Below are 20,225 nucleotides of genomic sequence, written 5' to 3'. Positions count from 1 at the left end.
CGTGACTCAAATTTGCGAATGAACCAGCGGTTCATAATTCCATTCGCCCATAACGTCGAACGACCCATCCGAAAAAAAAAGGGTGCAACACGAGGACTTCCCAGGAGGTCACCCATCCGAGTACTACTCTCATCCAAGCACACTGAACTGCGGAGTTCTGATGGGATCCGGTGCATTAGTGCTAGTATGATCGCACCTGTTTCATTTTGCGCTGCAAATGCATACACTCCTTCACCTTTCTTCCCCCTCCCGTAATTGGTTTCCTGGTGCGTTTACACTTCACCTCTCCTTCTCGTTCTAATATCAATTAAAATGCCCCTCTGTCTTGACACACATTTGCATATAAACCAGCGGACCATAGTTCCAGTCGCGCGAAACGTCGAACGACCCATCTGAAAAAATAAATGGGTGCAATACGAGAACTTCCCAAGAAAATGATTGAAATATAAGAACATCCCAGGAGGTAACCCATCCTTGTGCTACTTTCGCCAAAGCACACTTAACTGCGGAGTTCTGATGCGATCCGCTGCATTAGTGCTCGTATGATCGCACCTGTTTATTTTTGCGCTGCAAATACATACACTCCTTCTCCTTTCTTCCCCCTCCCGTCATTTGTTTCCTGGTGCGTTCACACTTCACCTCTCCTTCTCGTTCTAATATCAATTAAAATGCCCCTGCGTCTTGACTCACATTTGCATATAAACCAGTGGACCATAGTTCCAATCGCGCGTAACGTCGAACGGTCCATCTGAAAAAAAAATGGGTGCAACACGAGAACTTCCCAGGAGGAAACCCATCCTTGTACTACTTTCGCCAAAGCACACTTAACTGCGGAGTTCTGATGGGATCCGGTGAATTTGTGCTGGTATGATCGCACCTGTTATATTTTGTGCTGAAAATACATACACTCCTTCTCCTTCCTTCCCCCCTCCCATCATTTGTTTCCTTGTGCGTTCACACTGCACCTCTCATTCTCTTTCTAATATCGATTAAAATGTCCCTGCTTCTTGACTCACATTTGCGTATAAACTAGTGGATCATAGCTCCAGTCGCGCATAACGTCGAACGACTCATCTGAAAAAAAATTAGTGCGACACGAGGACTTCCATGGAGGTCACCCATCCGAGTACTACTCTCGCCCAAGCAAACTTAATTGCGAAGTTCTGATGGGATCCGGTGCATTAGTGCTAGTATGATCGCACCTGTTTAATTTCGCCATGCAAATACATACACTCCTTCTCCTTTCTTCCCCCTACCGTCATGTGTTTCCTTGTGCGTGCGCACTGCACCTCCCGTTCTCGTTATAATATCAAGTAATATGCCACGGCGCGGTGACTCACATTTGCGAATAAACCTGGGGACCATAATTCAAGTCGCGCGTAATGTCGAAATAATCATCTGCAAAAAAATGGGTGCAACACAAGGACGTCCCAAGAAAATGGGTGAAATATAAGGACTTCGCAGGAGGTCACCCATCCTAGTACTACTATCGCCCACCTACGCTTACCTGCGGAGTTCTGATAGAATCTGTTGCATTAGTGCTGGTATGATTTCTCATGTTTCATTCTGCGCTGCAAATACATACACTCTTTCTCCTTCTATCCCCCCTCCTGTAATTTGTTTCCTTGTGCGTACACTCTGCATCTCTCCTTCTCGTTCTAATATCAAGTAAAATGCCTCGGCACTGTGACTCACCTTTGCGAATGAACCAGCGGTTCATAATTTCATTCACGCGTAACGTCGAACGACCCATCCGAAAAAAAATGGGTGCAACAAGAGGACTTCCCAGGAGGTCACCCATCCGAGTTCTACTCTCGCTCAAGCACACTTAACTGTGGAGTTCTAATGGGATCCGGTATATTATTGCTGGTATGATCGCACCTGTGTCATTTCGCGCTGCAAATATATACACTCCTTCTCCTTTCTTCCCTCTACCGTCATTTGTTTCCTGGTGCGTTCACACTTTTCCTCTCCTTCTCGTTCTAATATCAATTAAAATGCCCCTACCTCTTGACTCACATTTGCGTATAAACCAGCAGACCATAGTTCCAGTCGCGCGTAACGTCGAACGACCTATCTGAAAGAAAAAATGGGTGCAACACGAGAACTTCCCAGGAGGTAACCCGTCCTTGTACTACTTTCGCCAAAGCACACTTAACTGCGGAGTTCTGATGGGATCCGGTGCATTTGTGCTGGTATGATCGCACCTGTTTCATTTCGTGCTGAAAATACATACAGTCCTTCTACTTCCCTCCCCCATCCCATCATTTGTTTCCTTGTGCGTTCACTCTGCACCTCTTCTTCTCATTCTAATATCGATTAAAATTCCCCTTCTTCTTGACTCACATTTGCATATAAACCAGCGTAAAATAGTTCCAGTCGCGCGTAACGTCGAACGACCCGCCTGAAAAAAAACTGGTGCGGCACGAGGACTTCCCAGGAGGTCACCCATCCGAGTACTACTCTCGCCCAAGTAAACTTAACTGCGGAGTTAAGATGGGATCCAGTGCATTAGTGCTGGTATGATCGCACCTGTTTAATTTCACACTGCAAATACATACACTTCTTCTCCTTTCTTCCCCCTCCCGTCATTTGTTTCCTTGTACGTGCGCACTGCACCTCCCGTTCTCGTTCTAATATCAAGTAAAATGCCACGGCGCCGTGACTCACATTTGCGAATGAATCTGTAGACCATAATTCAAGTCGCGCGTAATGTCGAAAGAATCATCAGCAAAAAAATGGGTGCAACACGAGAACTTCCTAAGAAAATAGGTGAAATATAAGGACTTCGCAGGAGGTCACCCATCCTAGTACTACTCTTGCCCAAGTACGCTTACCTGCGGAGTTCTGATAGAATCTGTTGCATTAGTGCTGGTATGATCTCTCATGTTTCATTCTGCGCTGCAAATATACACACTCTTTCTCATTCAATCCCCCCTCCCATCATTTGTTTCCTTGTGCGTGCACTCTGCATCTCTCTTTCTCGTTCTAATATCAAGTAAAATGCCCCGGCACCGTGATTCACCTTTGCGAACGAACTAGCGGTTCATAATTCCATTCGCGCGTAACGTCGAACGACCCATCTGAAAAATAATGGGTGCAACACGAGGACTTCCCAAGAGGTCACCCATTCGAGTACTACTCTCGACCAAGCACACATAACTGCAGAGTTCTAATGGGATCCGGTGCATTAGTGCTGGTATGATCACACCTGTTTCATTTTCCGCTGCAAATACATACACTCCTTCTCCTTTCTTCCTCCTCCTGTCATTTGTTTCCTGGTGCGTTCACACTTCACCTCTCCTTCTCGTTCTAATATCAATTAAAATGCCCCTGCGTCTTGACTCATATTTGCGTATATACCAGTGGACCATAGTTCTAGTCGCGCGTAACGTCGAACGACCCATCTGAAAAAAAAAATGGGTGCAACATGAGAACTTCCTAGGAGGTAACCCATCCTTGTACTACTCTCGCCCAAGCACACTTAACTACGGAGTTCTGATGGGATCCGGTGCTTTAGTGCTGGTATGATCGCACCTGTTTAATTTTGCGCTGCAAATACATACACTCCTTCTCCGTTCTTCCCCATCCCGTCATTTGTTTCCTTGTGCGTGTGCACTGCACCTCCCATTCTCGTTCAAATATCAAGTAAAATGCCACGGCGCCGTGACTCACATTTGCGAATAAACCTGCATACCATAATTCAATTCGCGCACAACGTCGAAAGAATCATCTACAAAAAAATGGGTGCAACACGAGAACTTCCCAAAAAAATGGGTGAAATATAAGGACTTCGCAGGAGGTCACCTATCTTAGTACTACTCTCGCCCAAGCACCCTTAACTTGCGGAGTTCTGATATAATCCGTTGCATTAGTGCTGGTATGATCGCTCATGTTTCATTATGCGCTGCAAATACATACATTCTTTCTCCTTCCATCCCCCCTCCCGTCATTTGTTTCCTTGTACGTGCACTCTGCATCTCTCCTTCTCGTTCTAATATCAAGTAAAATTCCCCAGCACCGTGACTCACCTTTGCGAATCAACCGGCAGTTCATAATTCCATTCGCGCGTAACGTCGAACGACTCATCCGAAAAGAAATGGGTGCAACACGAGAACTTCCCAGGAGGTCACCCATCCGAGTACTACTCTCGGCCAAACACACTTGACTGCGGAGTTCTGATGGGATCCGGTGCATTAGTGCTGGTATGATCGCACCTGTTTCATTTCGCGCTGCAAATACATACACTCCTTCTCCTTTCTTCCCCCTCCCGTCATTTATTTCCTGGTGCGTCCACACTTCACCTCTCCTTCTTGTTTTAATATCAATTAAAATGTCTCTGCGTCTTGACTCACATTTGCATATAAACCAGCGGAACATAGTTCCAGTCGCGCGTAACGTCGAACGACCCATCTGAAAAAAAAATGGGTGCAACACGAGAACTTCCCAAGAGGTAACCCATCCTTGTACTACTCTCGCCAAAGCACACTTAACTGCGGAGTCTTAATGAGATCCGGTGCATTTGTGCTGGTATGATCGCACCTGTTTCATTTTGTGCTCAAAATACATACACTCCTTCTCTTTCCCTCCCCCCTCCCATCATTTATTTCCTTGTGCGTTCACACTGCATCTCTCCTTCTCGTTCTAATATCGATTAAAATGCCCCTGCTTGACTCATATTTGCGTATAAACCAGCAGACCATAGTTCAAGTTGCGCGTAACGTCAAACGACCCGTCTGAAAAAAAATTAGTGCGACACGAGGACTTCACAGGAGGTCACCCATCTGAGTACTACTCTCGCTCAAGCACACTTAACTGCGGAGATCTGATGGGATCCGGTGCATTAGTGCTGGTATGATCACACCTGTTTAATTTCACGCTGCAAATACATACACTCCTCCTTTCTTCCCCCTCCGGTCATTTGTTTCCTTGTGCGTGCGCACTGTACCTCCCTTTCTCGTTCAAATATCAAGTAAAATGTCACGGCATCGTTACTCACATTTGCAAATAAACCTGCGGACCATAATTCCAGTCGCGCGTAACGTCGAAAGAATCATTTGCAAAAAAATGGGTGCAACACGATGATTTCCCAAGAAAATGGGTGAAATATATGGACTTCGCAGGAAGTCACCCATCCTAGTACTACTCTCGCCCAAGAACCCTTAACTGGCGGAGTTCTTATAGAATCTGTTGCATTTGTGCTGGTATGATCGCTCATGTTTCATTCTGCGCTACAAATAAATACACTCTTTCTCCTTCCATCCCCTCTCCCGTCATTTGTTTCCTTGTGCGTCCACTCTGCATCTCTTCTTCTCATTCTAATATCAAGTAAAATGCCCCGGCACTGTGACTCACCATTTCGAATGAACCAACGGTTCATAATTCTATTCGCGCATAACGTCGAATGACCCATCCAAAAAAAAATAGGTGCAACACGAGGGCTTCCAGGGAGGTCACCCATCCGAGTATTACTCTCGCCCAAGCACACTTAACTGTGAAGTTCTGATGAGATCTGGTGATTAGTGCTGGTATGATCGTACCTGTTTCATTTCGCGCTGTAAATACATACACTTCTCCTTTCTTCCCCCTCCCGTCATTTGTTTCCTGGTGCGTTCACACTTCACCTCTCCTTCTCGTTCTAATATCTATTAAAATGTCCCTACGTCTTGACTCACATTTGCGTATAAACCAGTGGACCATAGTTCTAGTCGCGTGTAACGTCGAACGACCCATCTGAAAAAAAAAATGGGTGCAACATGAGAACTTCCCCGGAGGTAACCCATCCTTGTACTACTTTCGCCAAAGCACACTTAACTGCGGAGTTCTGATGGGATCCGGTGCATTAGTGCTGGTATGATCGTACCTGTTTCATTTCGCGCTGCAAATATATACACTCCTCCTTTCTTCCCCCTCCGGTAACTTATGCCTCCTCTGCTTATGCCACTGGTGATGAACTCACTATGGCTATTCAACGTCAAACTCAGAGTTTTTCTACTACATAGGCGGGCGAGACGGGGACCATCGAAGAAGTGCCTTGACGCGCCGCAGCCAGTACTTTGACTCCTTTTATGCAATTATGAATTGCATGGAACTTTCTCGATTCCAACGCAACTTATCCTTTTGGAGCTGACGTAACAAACTACGCAAGCCTCCCAACGAAGCCAACATAAATCCTATCCGAATCAAAAAAAAGAAAAGGCAGTTTTATTATGGTGGTATACCAGCCTCATATTCTGGAACTTCCAGTTCCAATCGAAGCATATAGATCCGTAAATAGATTTGTATGTATAGCCACTTCAGTCGTGCTCATCCTTTCTCGAAAGTATCTTTTTTCTGGGAACATGGTTAACCAAAAATGCTTATGTTTGCGATTCTTCATCCACCGATGTAGAAAATGCTCCAGTTTTCCATTCTCATATGAGGTCGGAAAGTTGATTAGCAAGAGGTCGGCACGAAGTGATTCATCATTCTCAAACATGAGCCGATCGTTCGTTAGGGACGGTTTATAGATCATCAAATTCCCACAAATGGAATGAGAAGTGGGTCCATATAAATGATCGAGACCTCACAAACAACAACACTCCTTCCCCATATGGAGTTCGGAACCCAAAGACAATCGTTGAGTGAACTGTATCTTCTTTGTGTTAGTTGACCTAAGCCGCACCATTACTGCTGGGGTGGGGCTCGGCCTCCGAACCGTACGTGGGACGAGTTTCTGCCTCATACAGCTCGGGCCGAAGACCGGGGGAAGTTTAGGAGAGATGGGGAGACCTGCCTGTCGGGGCGGGGATAAGCTTGTGAAGAAGCGAGCTTTCTCCCCAAAAAAAAAAACCAATCCTATAGCGCTAGCGCTTCGCGTTCTTTCTATTTTCTCTCATTTCATTCCGGGATAGGCGGCGGGCTGGTTGGGAAGGGGTTATTGGCGGAGAAAAGAATCGCTGAGAGATAGATTCTACTATTTTATCAGGATGAATGAGTGGCTGTGTAGCATGCTCCAGAGGAGATTGACCCTTCCCCGAGTCAGTCCAGTCGGAAAGGGGAGGGCCCGCTATCTAGACTGCATTTCGGGAGTTTGAACACCATCCCATTTCAACCAAAAAGACAACCCTGTCAAAGGTATCTAACCTTCCTTCCTTATGAGTGGAAATCCTATCCCATTTTGTTTTTTTTTGCATAAAAACCAGCCAGCCGTTAATATATATTTATATATATATATATATTAATTTGAAACCGGTTCTTCCTCCCGAGTTGAGGCCGATCATTCAGATAGATGGGGGTAAACTAATGAGTTCAGATATTAATGAACTCTATAGAAGAGTTATCCATCGTAACAATACTCTTACCGATCTATTAACAACAAGTAGATCTACGCCAGGGGAATTAGTAATGTGTCAGGAAAAATGGGTACAAGAAGCTGTGGATACACTTCTTGATAATGGAATCCGTGGACAACCAATGAGGGATGGTCATAATAAGGTTTACAAGTAGTTTTCAGATGTAATTGAAGGAAAAGAGGGAAGATTTCGTGAGACTCTGCTTGGCAAACGGGTCGATTATTCGGGGCGTTCCATCATTGTCGTTGGACCTTCACTTTCATTACATCGTTGTGGATTGCCTCGCGAAATAGCAATAGAGCTTTTCCAGACATTTTGAATTCGTGGTCTAATTAGACAACATCTTGCTTCGAACATGGGAGTTGCTAAGAGTGAAATTCGGGAAAAAGGGCCTATTATATGGGAAATACTTCAAGAAGTTATGCAGGGGCATCCTGTATTGCTAAATAGAGCGCCTACTCTGCATAGATTAGGCATACAGGCATTCCAACCCATTTTAGTGGAAGGACGCGCTATTTGTTTACATCCATTAGTTCGTAAGGGATTCAATGCAGACTTTGATGGGGATCAAATTGCTGTTCATGCGCCTTTCTCTTTAGAGGCTCAAGTGGAGGCTCGTTTACTTATGTTTTCTCATATGAATCTCTTGTCTCCAGCTATTGGGGATCCCATTTCTGTACCGACGCAAGATATGCTTATGGGGCTCTATATATTAACGAGCGGGACTCGTCGAGGTATTTGTGCAAATAGGTATAATCCATGTAATCGAAAAAACTATCAAAATGAAAGAATTGACGATAATAACTATAAGTATACGAAAGAGCCCTTTTTTTTAATTCCTATGATGCAATTGGAGCTTATCGGTAGAAAAGCAGAAATTTAGATAGTCCTTTGTGGCTTTGGTGGTAACTCGATCAACTCAGAGATTGGTCGGTATCCACACTAAGGTGTCTCTTCCATATAATTATTGGTTGGGGCATGGTCGACCGCTTAACCCTTATCTTCATGGGCATTTGGTCGCTATATTGAGAGAATTTATGAAACCTAAGGACTTGAAATTCGCTCTGATAGAGTTGTTTGAGTTCGAGGGTATGCATGATTTTCTAGAGTGGTCATTGTTTAGAGGTTGGGTTCGGTCTTGGTTGAACTACTGCAAGTGGTATTATATCACTGCATTAGATCCCTCTGTCAAAATGGAAGAGTTCTTCACTATGGAGCTTGTCAATACAAATTGGCGATGCACTACAACAGACCCTGAGCTTGTACGCTGGGGTCTGCAGTGGCGCCTTTTTGACATTGTTTCACAGTTGGGCCTTGACTGGAGACCACCTTTGTTTCCGGTGAAGGAAGAGTTGGGGGTTATCCCTTTCCCTTATCTTCTTGGTGGACTAACTGGCAACAATTTCCTTGTGAGTTCCGAAGGTTTAATCCAACCTCGGGCTCGATCAGGTTTTATCGTCGTTGGTAGTGAGCAATCACGCGTGGAATGTATAACTCCCCAGGAATTTCAATTGTGCTTATATTCATCACTGTAGGAATTGGGTTCAAGCTTTCCCCAACCCCTTCTCATCAATGGACTCCTGACGTATACGAAGGAGTGCGGTTCGTTTGAGAAATTTCTACCTCTCTATCTATCTCTGAGATGTTTGGATTTTTCAAAACTCCATGGACATGAAGAAGAGAAAAGCTATCCCCACTCAGACCAAGACATAACTTTGACTTGTTCAAATAACAATTAAGGTGAAGCAGGGTCAGGAACAAAGAATCTCTTTATGATAAACAGATCCATTTTGCAAGTTCGTTATTACGGGTAGTTCCTACAAGGATCGGACAAATTATTTATACAAGACTTTGATTCTCGATATAGATGCTACATAGTTGGTTCTCATCCTTCAGAGACTACGAGTGTAATAGGAGCATCCGTCGACAAAAGGATCACTCTAAGATGATCATCTCATGGCTATTGAGAACGAATCAAGGTTCTATTTCTCAATCTTTCTGACTTGTTCCTACGGAACCAAGGTCGAAAAGATTGAGAAAAATCATTCATTCACAACCACTGATGAAGGATTCCTCGAAAAGTTAAGGATTAGTAATCCGTTTTAGAAATCAAATGGATTCGATCTTATACATACGCGAGGAAGGTAATAAAAAAAGAAAGGGCTTTTTTTTATAGAAGTTGAGTAAGGGGGCGGAGCTTGAGGCTTCTCAGCTGCAGGAATAGGGAACGAATCCTCCAAAAATGGAATGAGTTCACAATGACTATCACAAGAGAGCCGCCCCCTCATCACTTACCACTATTTTCTTCTTGGATTCTGGGGGGAATTCACAAAATGCTTTCTGGCCTTTCTTTCTATTGATGAAGAGGTGACCTTGTGCTCTTCAAGAAATGAAGGCAAAGGCCCCCCTGAGCCTGAGTTTTTCGGGGATCTTGGAGGGGCACCAAATCAAGGTTTTTCTTTCGGGGCAAAATAAAAAGTCTTCAAAAAAGGCGCTGGAGCCGGAGTTGAAAAAAACACACTTTTTCGACAGGAATGCATTAACAAAAGTGCCCTTCCATATAGATCGTCGTGGAATGAACTTTGTCAATAGATTCAACCTACCCTTTTTTCTAGTTCCTATTGATCTTGATTAGTTCCAGCTTGTTGAGAGTTCTTTTTTCTTTCTGAATCGGACCCTTTTTTAGACCGTCTCCTGAAAGACCTGCTTATCCCGTATGTGCTTTCGAAGCCCCCCCCACTCATTCAATCACTTGCTTGTGATTGCAGCCATTCCCTGAAAAGGGAAAGATGAGGGTCGCTCTCGTTCATGTGACGAACTGAACATCGTTAGGTCCCAAATTCCACGAACCACCAGATTAGACCAAGATCTCCATTACGTCGTACGATATCTCGATCCGAAGAACTGACTTTCAGTTGTAAGTCATCCATTCTGCTTCTATCTAAAGTGATGCTAGGCTGCTTCACACAGGTGCGCTTTGCTCGGCCACATGATGAACATGTTTTGAGCTAACTGCATGTCGAGCGCTTAAGCGGAGCTTGTGGTCACTCGTTCCTCGCTTGTTCCAATCCTAGTAAAGAGCTTCAGATCCAATTCTACACTACATACGATATTCCATTCTGGCCCTCACTAGCTCTTCGCTTAGTTGTACAAGGAGCATGCCCGAGGGGGCTACTACGCTCACCGCGCACTTGCATCACCACCTGAGCTTCGCCCAGCTCCTACGCCTACCACGAACTTGAATCATCACGTGGCTGCTAAAGCAAGCTAAGCTTCACACGGCCCTGAGGAAGCCAAAAGACCCTCTCCTCTCACGGCCGAAGGCGTAGAAAGACGTTGGAGAGCTTTTAGATCCCGCCCTAAAACGCCCATTCTCCTAGAGTTCCGAAGTGATCCTCATTCTCACCGCAGCCTTCTTAAGCCGGGCAAGAATCTCATTTTTTGGTAGTACGAAGGGGGAGCAGAATCGTATCTGGCAGTGGTTCTTCGGATCAATCACAAATTCTCAGCCCCGTCGTTTGGCTTCCACTCTAGTTGACCTCTCTTCTTTCCATCCTCCCGTGAAAAGGTAGAGAGCAAAACCAACCCAGCAAACCACTATGACTATGCCCCTATTAGTCAAGCATGTACTTCTTGCAAGGCTTGCTGAGCTTCTTCATGTGACAGACATCGCAAAAGTAGTTCGTTGAACTATCGCCGATAGAGGGCATCGTTCAAGTATACGATTTTTGAACCCTGATGGGTTTCCCAGTCGACCATTTGATAGCCCTCTTCCTGAATATACAGAACTAATAGGGCTTCGATGAGCCCACTTCAGACATGATACAAATCTTTCTTCTGTACAAGGGGCAGTAATCCGTCAATAGAGGTAATAGACGGAGATCATGGAATTTAAGCTGTATAGGAGTCAATGGGGTTTGACTACTCCTCTCATCCCTTCCCCTCCCATCCCGCGGGTAGGGATGATGGATGCTGATTTCCAATTCTATTATATCGATTGTCTTTAGGGCCTGCCTATCAAAGATGAATCTTGATGATAGGCAACAGGAAGAAATGGTGTTGATCCATCCCCCCCTTACTAGATTAAACAAATAAGGCTCCAGTCGTAATGGAAAGAATGGATCTATCTCCTACTGCCTCTGAAAATGGGAGTGATGGCGAGTAGATCCAAGAAGCCATAAGCTGTTTTGCTCTCTTGCTTGCTTTCATGTACACGTCTTACCTCTCCTCCTTGCTGTAGGGACCACTAGTAGCAAAGGTGGGAAGTTAAGTAACTTATTGACCATAAATCCGCTCTTGGATCATAGGGTCTTTGGCTGTTGTGCTGGCTGTGAATGCTGCATTGGCTTTAGCAGATGCTTTTGGGAAATTCCGAGAATCTAAAAGAGAGGGGGAGGCCCTTGCAGTCGGCATTAGCGCTGTGCTATGGGAAGGACGGAAGAACTGAGGGCAATCGCACCCAATTCGTGCTATCAAGGGATGCCTAGTAATCCAATCGACTGCTGCCATAAAAAGTTGGATGCAAGGAAGGAGGGCTGGAATCTTGCTTAATTTAGTTCTCGACCGGGCAAGAGAGGCGAATGGGCATAGACCCCAACCAAGATAACCTCGCTACACAATACAATACTTACTTACCACACCGCAAAGATAGAAGAATAGACTGCTGCTAGGAGGACAGCTAGACTGAGACCAACCTTACTTGACAACATTAAGAAACTTAGGAAGAGATGACATTGAATGCGTTCTTACTATTTTAGAAAAAAACTGCTATTGAATCCATAGCTAGTCTTTCTCTTGTGAATGACTCCGCTGCAAGAAGAGTAAGCGCTCTTTTTCGACTGGTTGGAGAGGAGCGAAGGGAGTAAGGCGGAGTCTGTGTACCATTGGATTCGCTCTGTCTACCCGAAAAGAAGCTACTAGTGTCGGTCCTTTCTCTTAAGTAAGTTAGTCTATTTTCTTGTTAGCTTACTTCTCAGATAGAAGATGAACACAAAGTCACATCTGCCCCTCCTCAAGTCTTTCTTTTCTTTGATTCGCTTGGAATGTTAGAGTTAGAGCTACGCCTTTTGCCTACAGTCCCAAGGCGTATCGTGAGAGAGACTATGACTGAGATTCCAATACCTTCCATAACTACAGGGGGGAGCGGGTTAGGCAGCTACGTCCTGTTCCTAACGGTGGTTGGGAGAAAGACAAGTCAACCAATTCACTAGGTGCAAAAGTGACGCCTACCAACTCAGGTCGGAGAGCTTTCTTTCTCTTTCGGAGATAGTGAAACTTATCAGCCATCGTCAACACCTTCATCATCACCAAGATCTTCCCCATCTTCAAGTCAGCCATCAACACCTCCATCATCAATAAGATCTTCTCAACCATCAGCTTCAACGTTAGAGGAATCTTCTTCAGAAAGACCACCAAGAAGAGTGGGGTCACTAAGATCAACTTACGAGTCCTGCAACTTCACAGTCTTGGAACCAGAAAGCTTTGAAGAAGCAGCAAAGCAAGAAGTTTGGGTAAAAGCAATGGAAAAAGAGATAAGAATGATCGAGAAGAACAAGACTTGGGAGCTAGTGGATCATCTGAAGGACAAAGAGATCATTGGAGTTAAGTGGATCTACAAGACAAAACTGAACTCTGATGGTTCAATTCAGAAGCACAAAGCTAGATTAGTAGCTAAGGGCTACTCACAACTACTAGGGATTGACTACAATGAAACATTTGCTCCAGTTGCTCGACTAGATACAATTCGAGCTTTAATCGCCCTGGCAGCTCAGAAGAAATGGAAAATGAATCAGCTCGATGTCAAGTCAGCATTCTTGAATGGATTTTTAAAAGAAGAAATTTATGTGGAGGAAGCAAAAGGCTTCGAGGTAAAAGATAAAAAAGAGAAAGTCTTCAAATTAAGGAAAGCCTTGTATGGGCTCAAACAAGCACCACGAGCATGGTACAGTCGAATTAACAGGTACTTTACAGATCAAGGATTCAGGAGGAGCGAAAGTGAGCCTACACTATACATCAAGACCCAAGGTGAGACTGAGACTCGAATTCTTTCACTTTACATGGATGATCTCATCTACACAGGAAATAGTGAAAAGATGGTTCAAGAATTAAAAGAAGATATGATGAAGATATTCGAGATGACTGAGTTGGGCTTGATGCACTATTTTCTTGGCATCGAAATAAGTCAAGAAAAAGAAGGTATATTCATATCACAGAAGAAATACAAAGAAAACCTCCTAACAAAATTCAAAATGTTCAACTCTAAGTTAGTTTCTACTCCACTCGTCAACAACGAGAAACTACAAAAGGAAGACGGATCCGCAAAGACAGATGCTTCAATCTATAGAAGTCTGATTGGGAGCTTACTCTATCTCAAAGCTAGTCGGATGTTTATTCGAAGCAGTATTGGGCTGGATCAATGGATGACATGAAGAGTACTTCAGGATATGCATTCACACTGGGTTCTGGAGTGTTCTCATGGACATCAAAGGAAGAAGACTCTGTGGCATAATCATCTGTAGAAGCTGAGTACATAGTAGCAGCGGGATCCGCATCTCAAGTTATATGGCTCAGAAGAATACATGAGGACATGGGCGAGCAACAAAAAGAAGCTACAGAAATTCTATGTGACAACAAGTCAGCAATCGCAATGACAAAAAATCCTGTGTATCACAGCTGGACAAAACACATTACGATGAAATATAACTTCCTACGAGAAGTCAATGCTAAAGGATAAATCGAGCTAAAATATTGCAAGACAGAGAAAGAGCTTGCAGATATCTTCACCAAAGCATTACCAAGGACAAAGTTCGAGATATTAAGAAATATGCTTGGCTTGGAGTAATCAAAAAATACATTAAGGAGGAGTGTTAGATTAATGCATTTCTTATTATTATAAAATAATCATAGTCGGTTGCTGGTTTTGTCTTGTATGGCAGTAAAACCGCCTCTAAATATGTGTTCCTATACATTTGTGTTTGGTTAGATACTGTCCCATGCATGTAATAGATGAGAGTTAAAAACTCTCTCTCTCTCTTGTGTTTTTATGGGCTATAGTGGGTAGCACTAGGGTTACAAATGTTTGCATTTACCATCAGGAAGAATGTACATATCTAGGCATGTGGTCTTTAATGAAAATGCTTTTCCCGTTGAGACTTTCTCTGACACCACTGCTACTGCGCCAGTGGGGCCCCTCCCTCTACCTATTGGCTCCCCTTCCGGTTCTATCCCAACCGGCTCTTAATCCACCTCCTTCATCTCCACCGCAGCTGTTCACTCTTGAATTCATTCCTTCACGGTCTAATATTGAATTGCATTAAGGTGTAATGATAACGCATATTGGATACTGAGCATGGAAATGGGTGTTAAGGATAAAAAAAAAACCAGATGGTTCTCTTGAGAGGTATCGGGCACGGTTGTGTGCTCAAGGCTTTAGTCAGGAAGAAGGCTTGGACTATGAAGAGACCTTCCATCCAGTTGTAAAACCCACTACCTGGAATGGAGCCTGGTAGTTACTCTTGCTGTCTCTCGTGGCTGGCCTCTACATCAACTAGATGTACAAAATGCCTTCAACCATGGTGACATTGAGGAGGAGGTCTACATGAAGCAACCCAAAGGCTTTGTTGATCAAAATTATCCCTTTGTCTGCTTCGTAAAGCAATCTATGGTCTCAAGCAGGCTCCACGTGCCTGGTATATGCATCTCAGCAATTTTCTTTACAGCCTTGGTTTTGTGGGCTCCAAGGTCCTCTCTCTTTATTCAGCACTTTGACTCTCAAACCCTCTATGTTCTTATATATGTTGATGACATCGTCCTCATTGGTTCTCATGCTGGAGCGATTCGTGGCCTCATTGCTTCTCTTGCTACTGAGTTTGCTATTAAGGTTGCTTTCCTTCCTTTGCACTATTTTCTTGGTGTATAAGCATGGCGAGATGATGGGGGTCTTTTCTTATGTCAGAGTAAATACATCCATGACTTGATAAAAAATGGTTTATGGAAGTGCAAATCCCTAAAAGTCTCCTATGGCTACAGGTTTACAGTTCTCTCATCATCAACGGGAACCTTTTGAAAATCCCACACTGTACAGGAACATTGTTGGTTCTCTTCAGTACCTCTCCTTCACTAGACCTGACATAGCCTTTGCTGTCAACAAAGTATGTCAGAACAGTACTTTCTTCTTCCTTCAGACCGGGCCAAGCCTTTAGTTTAAGTAGGTTTGGGCTAGGTCGTTGCGATCTTGCCTGCCACCTCTTGGTAAAGTAGGCTGATGGGCGAGCCCCCTCTTTTCGCAATGGTGTGGGGCGTCAGAGGCTGTTGCCCCGTGGCCAACTCGAAGGGGCTGAAGTTCGACGCAGAGCTTTTTGGTTGTTAAGTTATAGCAGCACTGAGCAAGATCCAACAGCTCTAGTCCTTCTGGTTTGCACTAAAGTGCCTTAAGTAACCCTCGAGGAGTCCGTTTATTCTCTCCATCTGAGCTTTCAAAGATATACCGACCGTAGGTTTCTTACCATCAGATACCGACAGTCGTCTTCTAAGATTACTGACCTTTAAATATCGCGTTTTCATCAATTTCACATAAAAAAGAAAAAAGCTCTTTTCATCATCAGAAACAACCAGATTTCCAACCTCTTGCATTGCATTACCATAACAAAAAAAAGAAAGATGACTCTTGTGATTCGGAATGAACTAGAGGAAAGGAATAGCGAGAAATTCCTATGGAGCATCCAGGAACAAGAAGATTCAATCGGACGATGAATTCTTACGTGGTCCAAGGAAATTCTTCCCAGTATGGAATGAGTAAAGAATCAAACTACAAGTCTCGATCTATACTGGGTTTTTGTCTTTCTTTCAGTTTCATTGATAGCAGAAGACCCTTACTCTATAGGGGCGCTAGCACTTTACTAATATAATCTCAAGTAAAGGGGCTTGAAAAACGTAATAGGCTGCTACTCTAGGCTCGCTTCGCTTCTTCAAGCTCCGCCCCTTATTTCAAACTAAAGAGCTAACGCGCCAACTATTATTTAGTAAAGCAACCTTTCGTGCTAGGCACTCATGTTTTTTGTCTGGGTGGAAGCTGGCGGCAGGGCTTGCTTAACCGGATACACGGAATTGGGATATCTCTCGCATGCAACTATTTCTATCGGGAAAGCCTGCTTATTCAAAGGGCTGATTCTCTAGGACCCTTTTTTTTTCTTATGCTTAAATCAGTAAGCCTTTGTAGGAGCGGCGGGATGATGATGAGTATATAAATCAATTAAAACCAAAAAGAGGAACCACAATGAACGGGACGACAGAAGTTACACAAGAATATTACTATAGATATCAGCATGAGGTTTTAGTATATGCACTGTGTCAATACCAATGCTTGTGTGGAATGCTACGGACGAGTTCGAAAAAGAGTATAGCCCAGCTCGAGTATACGAGAAAGTGGGCAATATCCCAGATCCGCTAGGGCTTTAATCCAATGGGTTTGGATGTTGGTGAGGGAGCTGATCTCTGTTCTGGATGGTAGGTTCTTTCTTCGAAGTGCTATACACCACTGCCTGGGGCTTTCTCTCTCTGCTCTCATTGCCCCCTATTTGTAAAGTGCCATTCTTTCCTCAGCGCGGTCTGGGCCTTTCTGAGTTAGGACAGGCATCAGGTTGTCTGCTCTAGTCGTTGGTCTGCTTGCTCGTATTGGTTTCGTTTAGGCCTTCATCTTGGTAGCGTGATGTTACCAGTTATATAATAGGGTTCCATCCTTTCTGTATTCGCGCTCTGAATCTGGCTAATTTTCCAGTTCTGACTTGGTGATTGCTATGATTGATATAGAAGGTGGCCTTCCATGGATAGTGATTCTCATTCGGAAAGGCCTCATGGAATGGCCTTGGAGAAGTGGTTGTGAAAACCTCGAATCTGGACGTGCGCTTGGTAAGGCGCCTACTCCCCTACTAATCAAAGGCTTCCACCTCGAGCATTTGACAAAATCAACGGTTGAAAGACTAATCACGCTTACTTGTGGCAATCATGTCAACTTGGGATCGGGAGCGTGGACCGGTTGGCCTCTTCTCTGGATTCAGACCTGGATCTCAAGCAAGTAGCTCGAGGAGCAAGGAGGGCGAGAAAGAGCAGAAGCAGCAGCACTGCCCACCGCAGAAAGAACAAAAAAGCTGCAGATTCTTACGCTGTCCATCACTCTGCATACAACGGTGGGGAAGGGCTATGTTTGGTATAAACATGCGATCTTTATTGTCTAATAGAACAAACACTAATACCTTAATTGAGTCGGTCAAAATCAAATCTGTTTATCAAAGTGCTTCTCTGATTGCTCAAGACATCTCTTTTCAACTGAGGAACAAAAGAAGATCATTTGTTCCATTTTTAGTCAAATAATGAAGAATATTCAATTAGTAATGAAAAAAGGGGTTGAGGGGATCCGTATATGTTGTTTCGGTTGAACTCTACCCGCCTATGCTGGATGGGATTGGATTCAATTAACGGATTCCCCTTGCCTCCTAGATCCACTGGGCGAGTGGAAGACATTAAGAAGGGCTTCACATCCCTTGCAAGGCTTTGAGGTTTTAAACTTGGTTGTGCTCCTCCGATTGACAGATTCCTGGAAAAAAAAAGGCCTTTAGGCGGAGGATTGTACCTGGAAATGGAAGGTCTGCCCCTTCTTTTTCTATTTTTGATTAGAGGCTTGCCTCTTTCTTTTCTCCGTTTTCATTCGATGCCATATTCCTTATTAGATTAGATGTAACTTCCTTTAGTTTAGCAGCTCCGGTATAGGTAGCATTCACAGCTGATTCAATAGCTGCTGATTCTTGAACTTCCCCTTCTTCCTTAAAAAGTGAAATCGTCCGCTAAAGGCCTAGAGAGGAACAACCCCATATGCAAAAACCACTCGAAAAGCAAATCTATTTCAATCTACAATCCCAGACGCGACAGCAACCTAAAACGCGACATTCCTTGGGACTTGGGATCAGACATCGGTACCCCATCTCAATCCTAAATCGTCCGGTAGTGGGAAAGATTTGGGTATTCTCTCGAAGGTCAAAATCGTCTGCTGTCAAAAGCTATTAGGGCAAGAGCTATTGGGGATCCATTCTCTGACTATTTTATATGTCACTTCGAAGTAGTAAGCGCATCTATCTCTTTTTGTTTCCTGTCTTTGTTAGTAGCAATGTTCTTTTCCTATACAAGGGAAAGCCTGACTTTGATTCCATTTTTCTTATTCCAATCCTTTTCGTCACAAGAATCAATCCTTTCTCTTCCTTAGTGGCACAAGCTTCTTTTTCTATTCCCCCTAGTCCTTAATATATGGATCCAGAGCAGAGGAGCACATAGATCCAAGGAGAGAGTCAGTTAAAAATGGCTTTTTCATTCATAAGGGGCGTATCGATCTACAAGCGATTCTTTTAATGCCCTAGGCCTTCGACGAGTTAGCAGGGCTGTCAGCTATCACCCTATTTTGTATCTCTCTTCTGTCTATTAATGGTGAAAGTGGAATCCAATGCCTGTAGCAGGAAAGAGCAAATTGCAATTCCTAGTGTTAACATGCCCCTTGTGGAACTTTTTCAGTAAGATGAGCGAGGAAGGGAATTCTCTGATCTCAAGCCAAGCCAGAACTAGCCATTGGATTTTCATGCCCATCTAAGATGAGAAGCCGATCTTATTCGCTGACATTCAACTAGAGGACAACGTTTACGCTAAGAATTGATGGCATGAATAGGCAGCTAGAAAGAATCCCCCGGTTGAGAAGAAGGAGCTATTGAATCAATCAGTTGTGAACGAATCGGATGTTGCAAGAAGAAGCTCTTGGTTGGAGGAAGGAACTTACATTACATACTTCTTTCCTGCTCTTCTAGTTAGCGCGTAGTGGGCCCCTCACTTGCCTGAAAGCCAAGAAAGAGTGCCTCATGCCCACTGAAAGTTGGGGAAGGAAGTGAGATGGTTTTTTATGATTATGGGGTATGCTTTGCCCATCTTATTGGCTTAAGCATCCGATTATCCCATTGAAGAAAGTTCGATGATCAAGACATTCATCTATACCCTCAGCGGATAATATTACAGTAGGCTGTGTGGAGCAGGGCACACCACGTTTGCAAGCTTAGTCAAAGGAGGTGATTGAAAAGGGAATACAAAATGGCTGGATTGTGAAGCAGAGCAAAATAGCCTAATCTTCTGGCACAAAGACTCTCAGAAAGAATGAAAAGAAAAAGAAGGAAGCTAAGGTCTCATATGTCTTTCTTGCTGTAAGAATGAAAAAGACTCCTTCCGCAGGGCCTACTCCAGAGCAAGTAGAGAAAAAGAAGTCAAAGCAAGTACAGCGTCAATAAGAAGGCCTTAAGAGGGCATTCACTCCTTTCGTTTTGGTTTCAGTTATGCAGATGGACTTAAACTCATGCTTGATGGAGGACAGATTCCTATGATCCCAGCTAAGCCAGTCCCTAGTCCGCTGCCCAAAGGCTAGGACCCGACTCAGACCTGCGCATATCACTTGAACTCCCCAGGGCACTCTACCGAAAACTATTACACACTGAAGCAAAAAATGAAAGACCTGATAGAGAAAGGGGAAATCCCCAAAGCTGATCAGCTGAATGTCAACAAGAACCCACTGCCAAATCAGAAAGTGAACCTGGTGATCGAAGAAGGAGACATGATTGACCCTACTCTGAAAATAGGGATACTAGGACTTTTTCTTGTGTACTTTCGAAGGGGAGAGAGCGAGGATGTTGATGCTTGACTTTCCGCTAAAAAGAGAGTGGTTCTGCCACCCAGTCTAAACCCACTACCAAAGTTCCAACCTGAAAAATAGATCTTCTTCCCCCCAAAACAACTACCTCTGACTGATACTCATCAGATACCCTGGAATTCTGAAGTAAAAGCAGTAAGAGAGTCTAGAAGAGTTTTGGA

At 44.0% G+C, this 20,225-nt stretch overlaps 12 pseudogenes; all 12 read right to left on the bottom strand.

Moving 5' to 3' along the window:
• Window positions 1-79: 79 nt before the first annotated feature.
• On the bottom strand, window positions 80-198 carry LOC148254044 (5S ribosomal RNA; annotated as a pseudogene).
• A 562-nt stretch (window positions 199-760) lies between these two features.
• LOC148254043 (5S ribosomal RNA) lies at window positions 761-879 on the bottom strand (annotated as a pseudogene).
• A 206-nt stretch (window positions 880-1,085) lies between these two features.
• On the bottom strand, window positions 1,086-1,204 carry LOC148254042 (5S ribosomal RNA; annotated as a pseudogene).
• Window positions 1,205-1,764: 560 nt separating this feature from the next.
• LOC148254041 (5S ribosomal RNA) lies at window positions 1,765-1,883 on the bottom strand (annotated as a pseudogene).
• Window positions 1,884-2,090: 207 nt separating this feature from the next.
• On the bottom strand, window positions 2,091-2,209 carry LOC148254040 (5S ribosomal RNA; annotated as a pseudogene).
• A 206-nt stretch (window positions 2,210-2,415) lies between these two features.
• On the bottom strand, window positions 2,416-2,534 carry LOC148254039 (5S ribosomal RNA; annotated as a pseudogene).
• Window positions 2,535-3,094: 560 nt separating this feature from the next.
• On the bottom strand, window positions 3,095-3,213 carry LOC148254038 (5S ribosomal RNA; annotated as a pseudogene).
• Window positions 3,214-3,420: 207 nt separating this feature from the next.
• LOC148254037 (5S ribosomal RNA) lies at window positions 3,421-3,539 on the bottom strand (annotated as a pseudogene).
• A 561-nt stretch (window positions 3,540-4,100) lies between these two features.
• LOC148254036 (5S ribosomal RNA) lies at window positions 4,101-4,219 on the bottom strand (annotated as a pseudogene).
• Window positions 4,220-4,425: 206 nt separating this feature from the next.
• Window positions 4,426-4,544, bottom strand: LOC148254035 (5S ribosomal RNA; annotated as a pseudogene).
• Window positions 4,545-4,747: 203 nt separating this feature from the next.
• On the bottom strand, window positions 4,748-4,866 carry LOC148254034 (5S ribosomal RNA; annotated as a pseudogene).
• Window positions 4,867-5,746: 880 nt separating this feature from the next.
• Window positions 5,747-5,865, bottom strand: LOC148254033 (5S ribosomal RNA; annotated as a pseudogene).
• Between the last annotated feature and the right edge of the window lie 14,360 nt (window positions 5,866-20,225).

Source organism: Carica papaya, chromosome 5, assembly GCF_054855325.1.
Source record: "Carica papaya isolate Zhongbai chromosome 5, ASM5485532v1, whole genome shotgun sequence".
NCBI lineage: Eukaryota > Viridiplantae > Streptophyta > Magnoliopsida > Brassicales > Caricaceae > Carica > Carica papaya.
The sequence above is the reverse complement of the archived record's forward strand: the minus strand, read 5'-3'. Positions and strand labels throughout refer to the sequence as shown.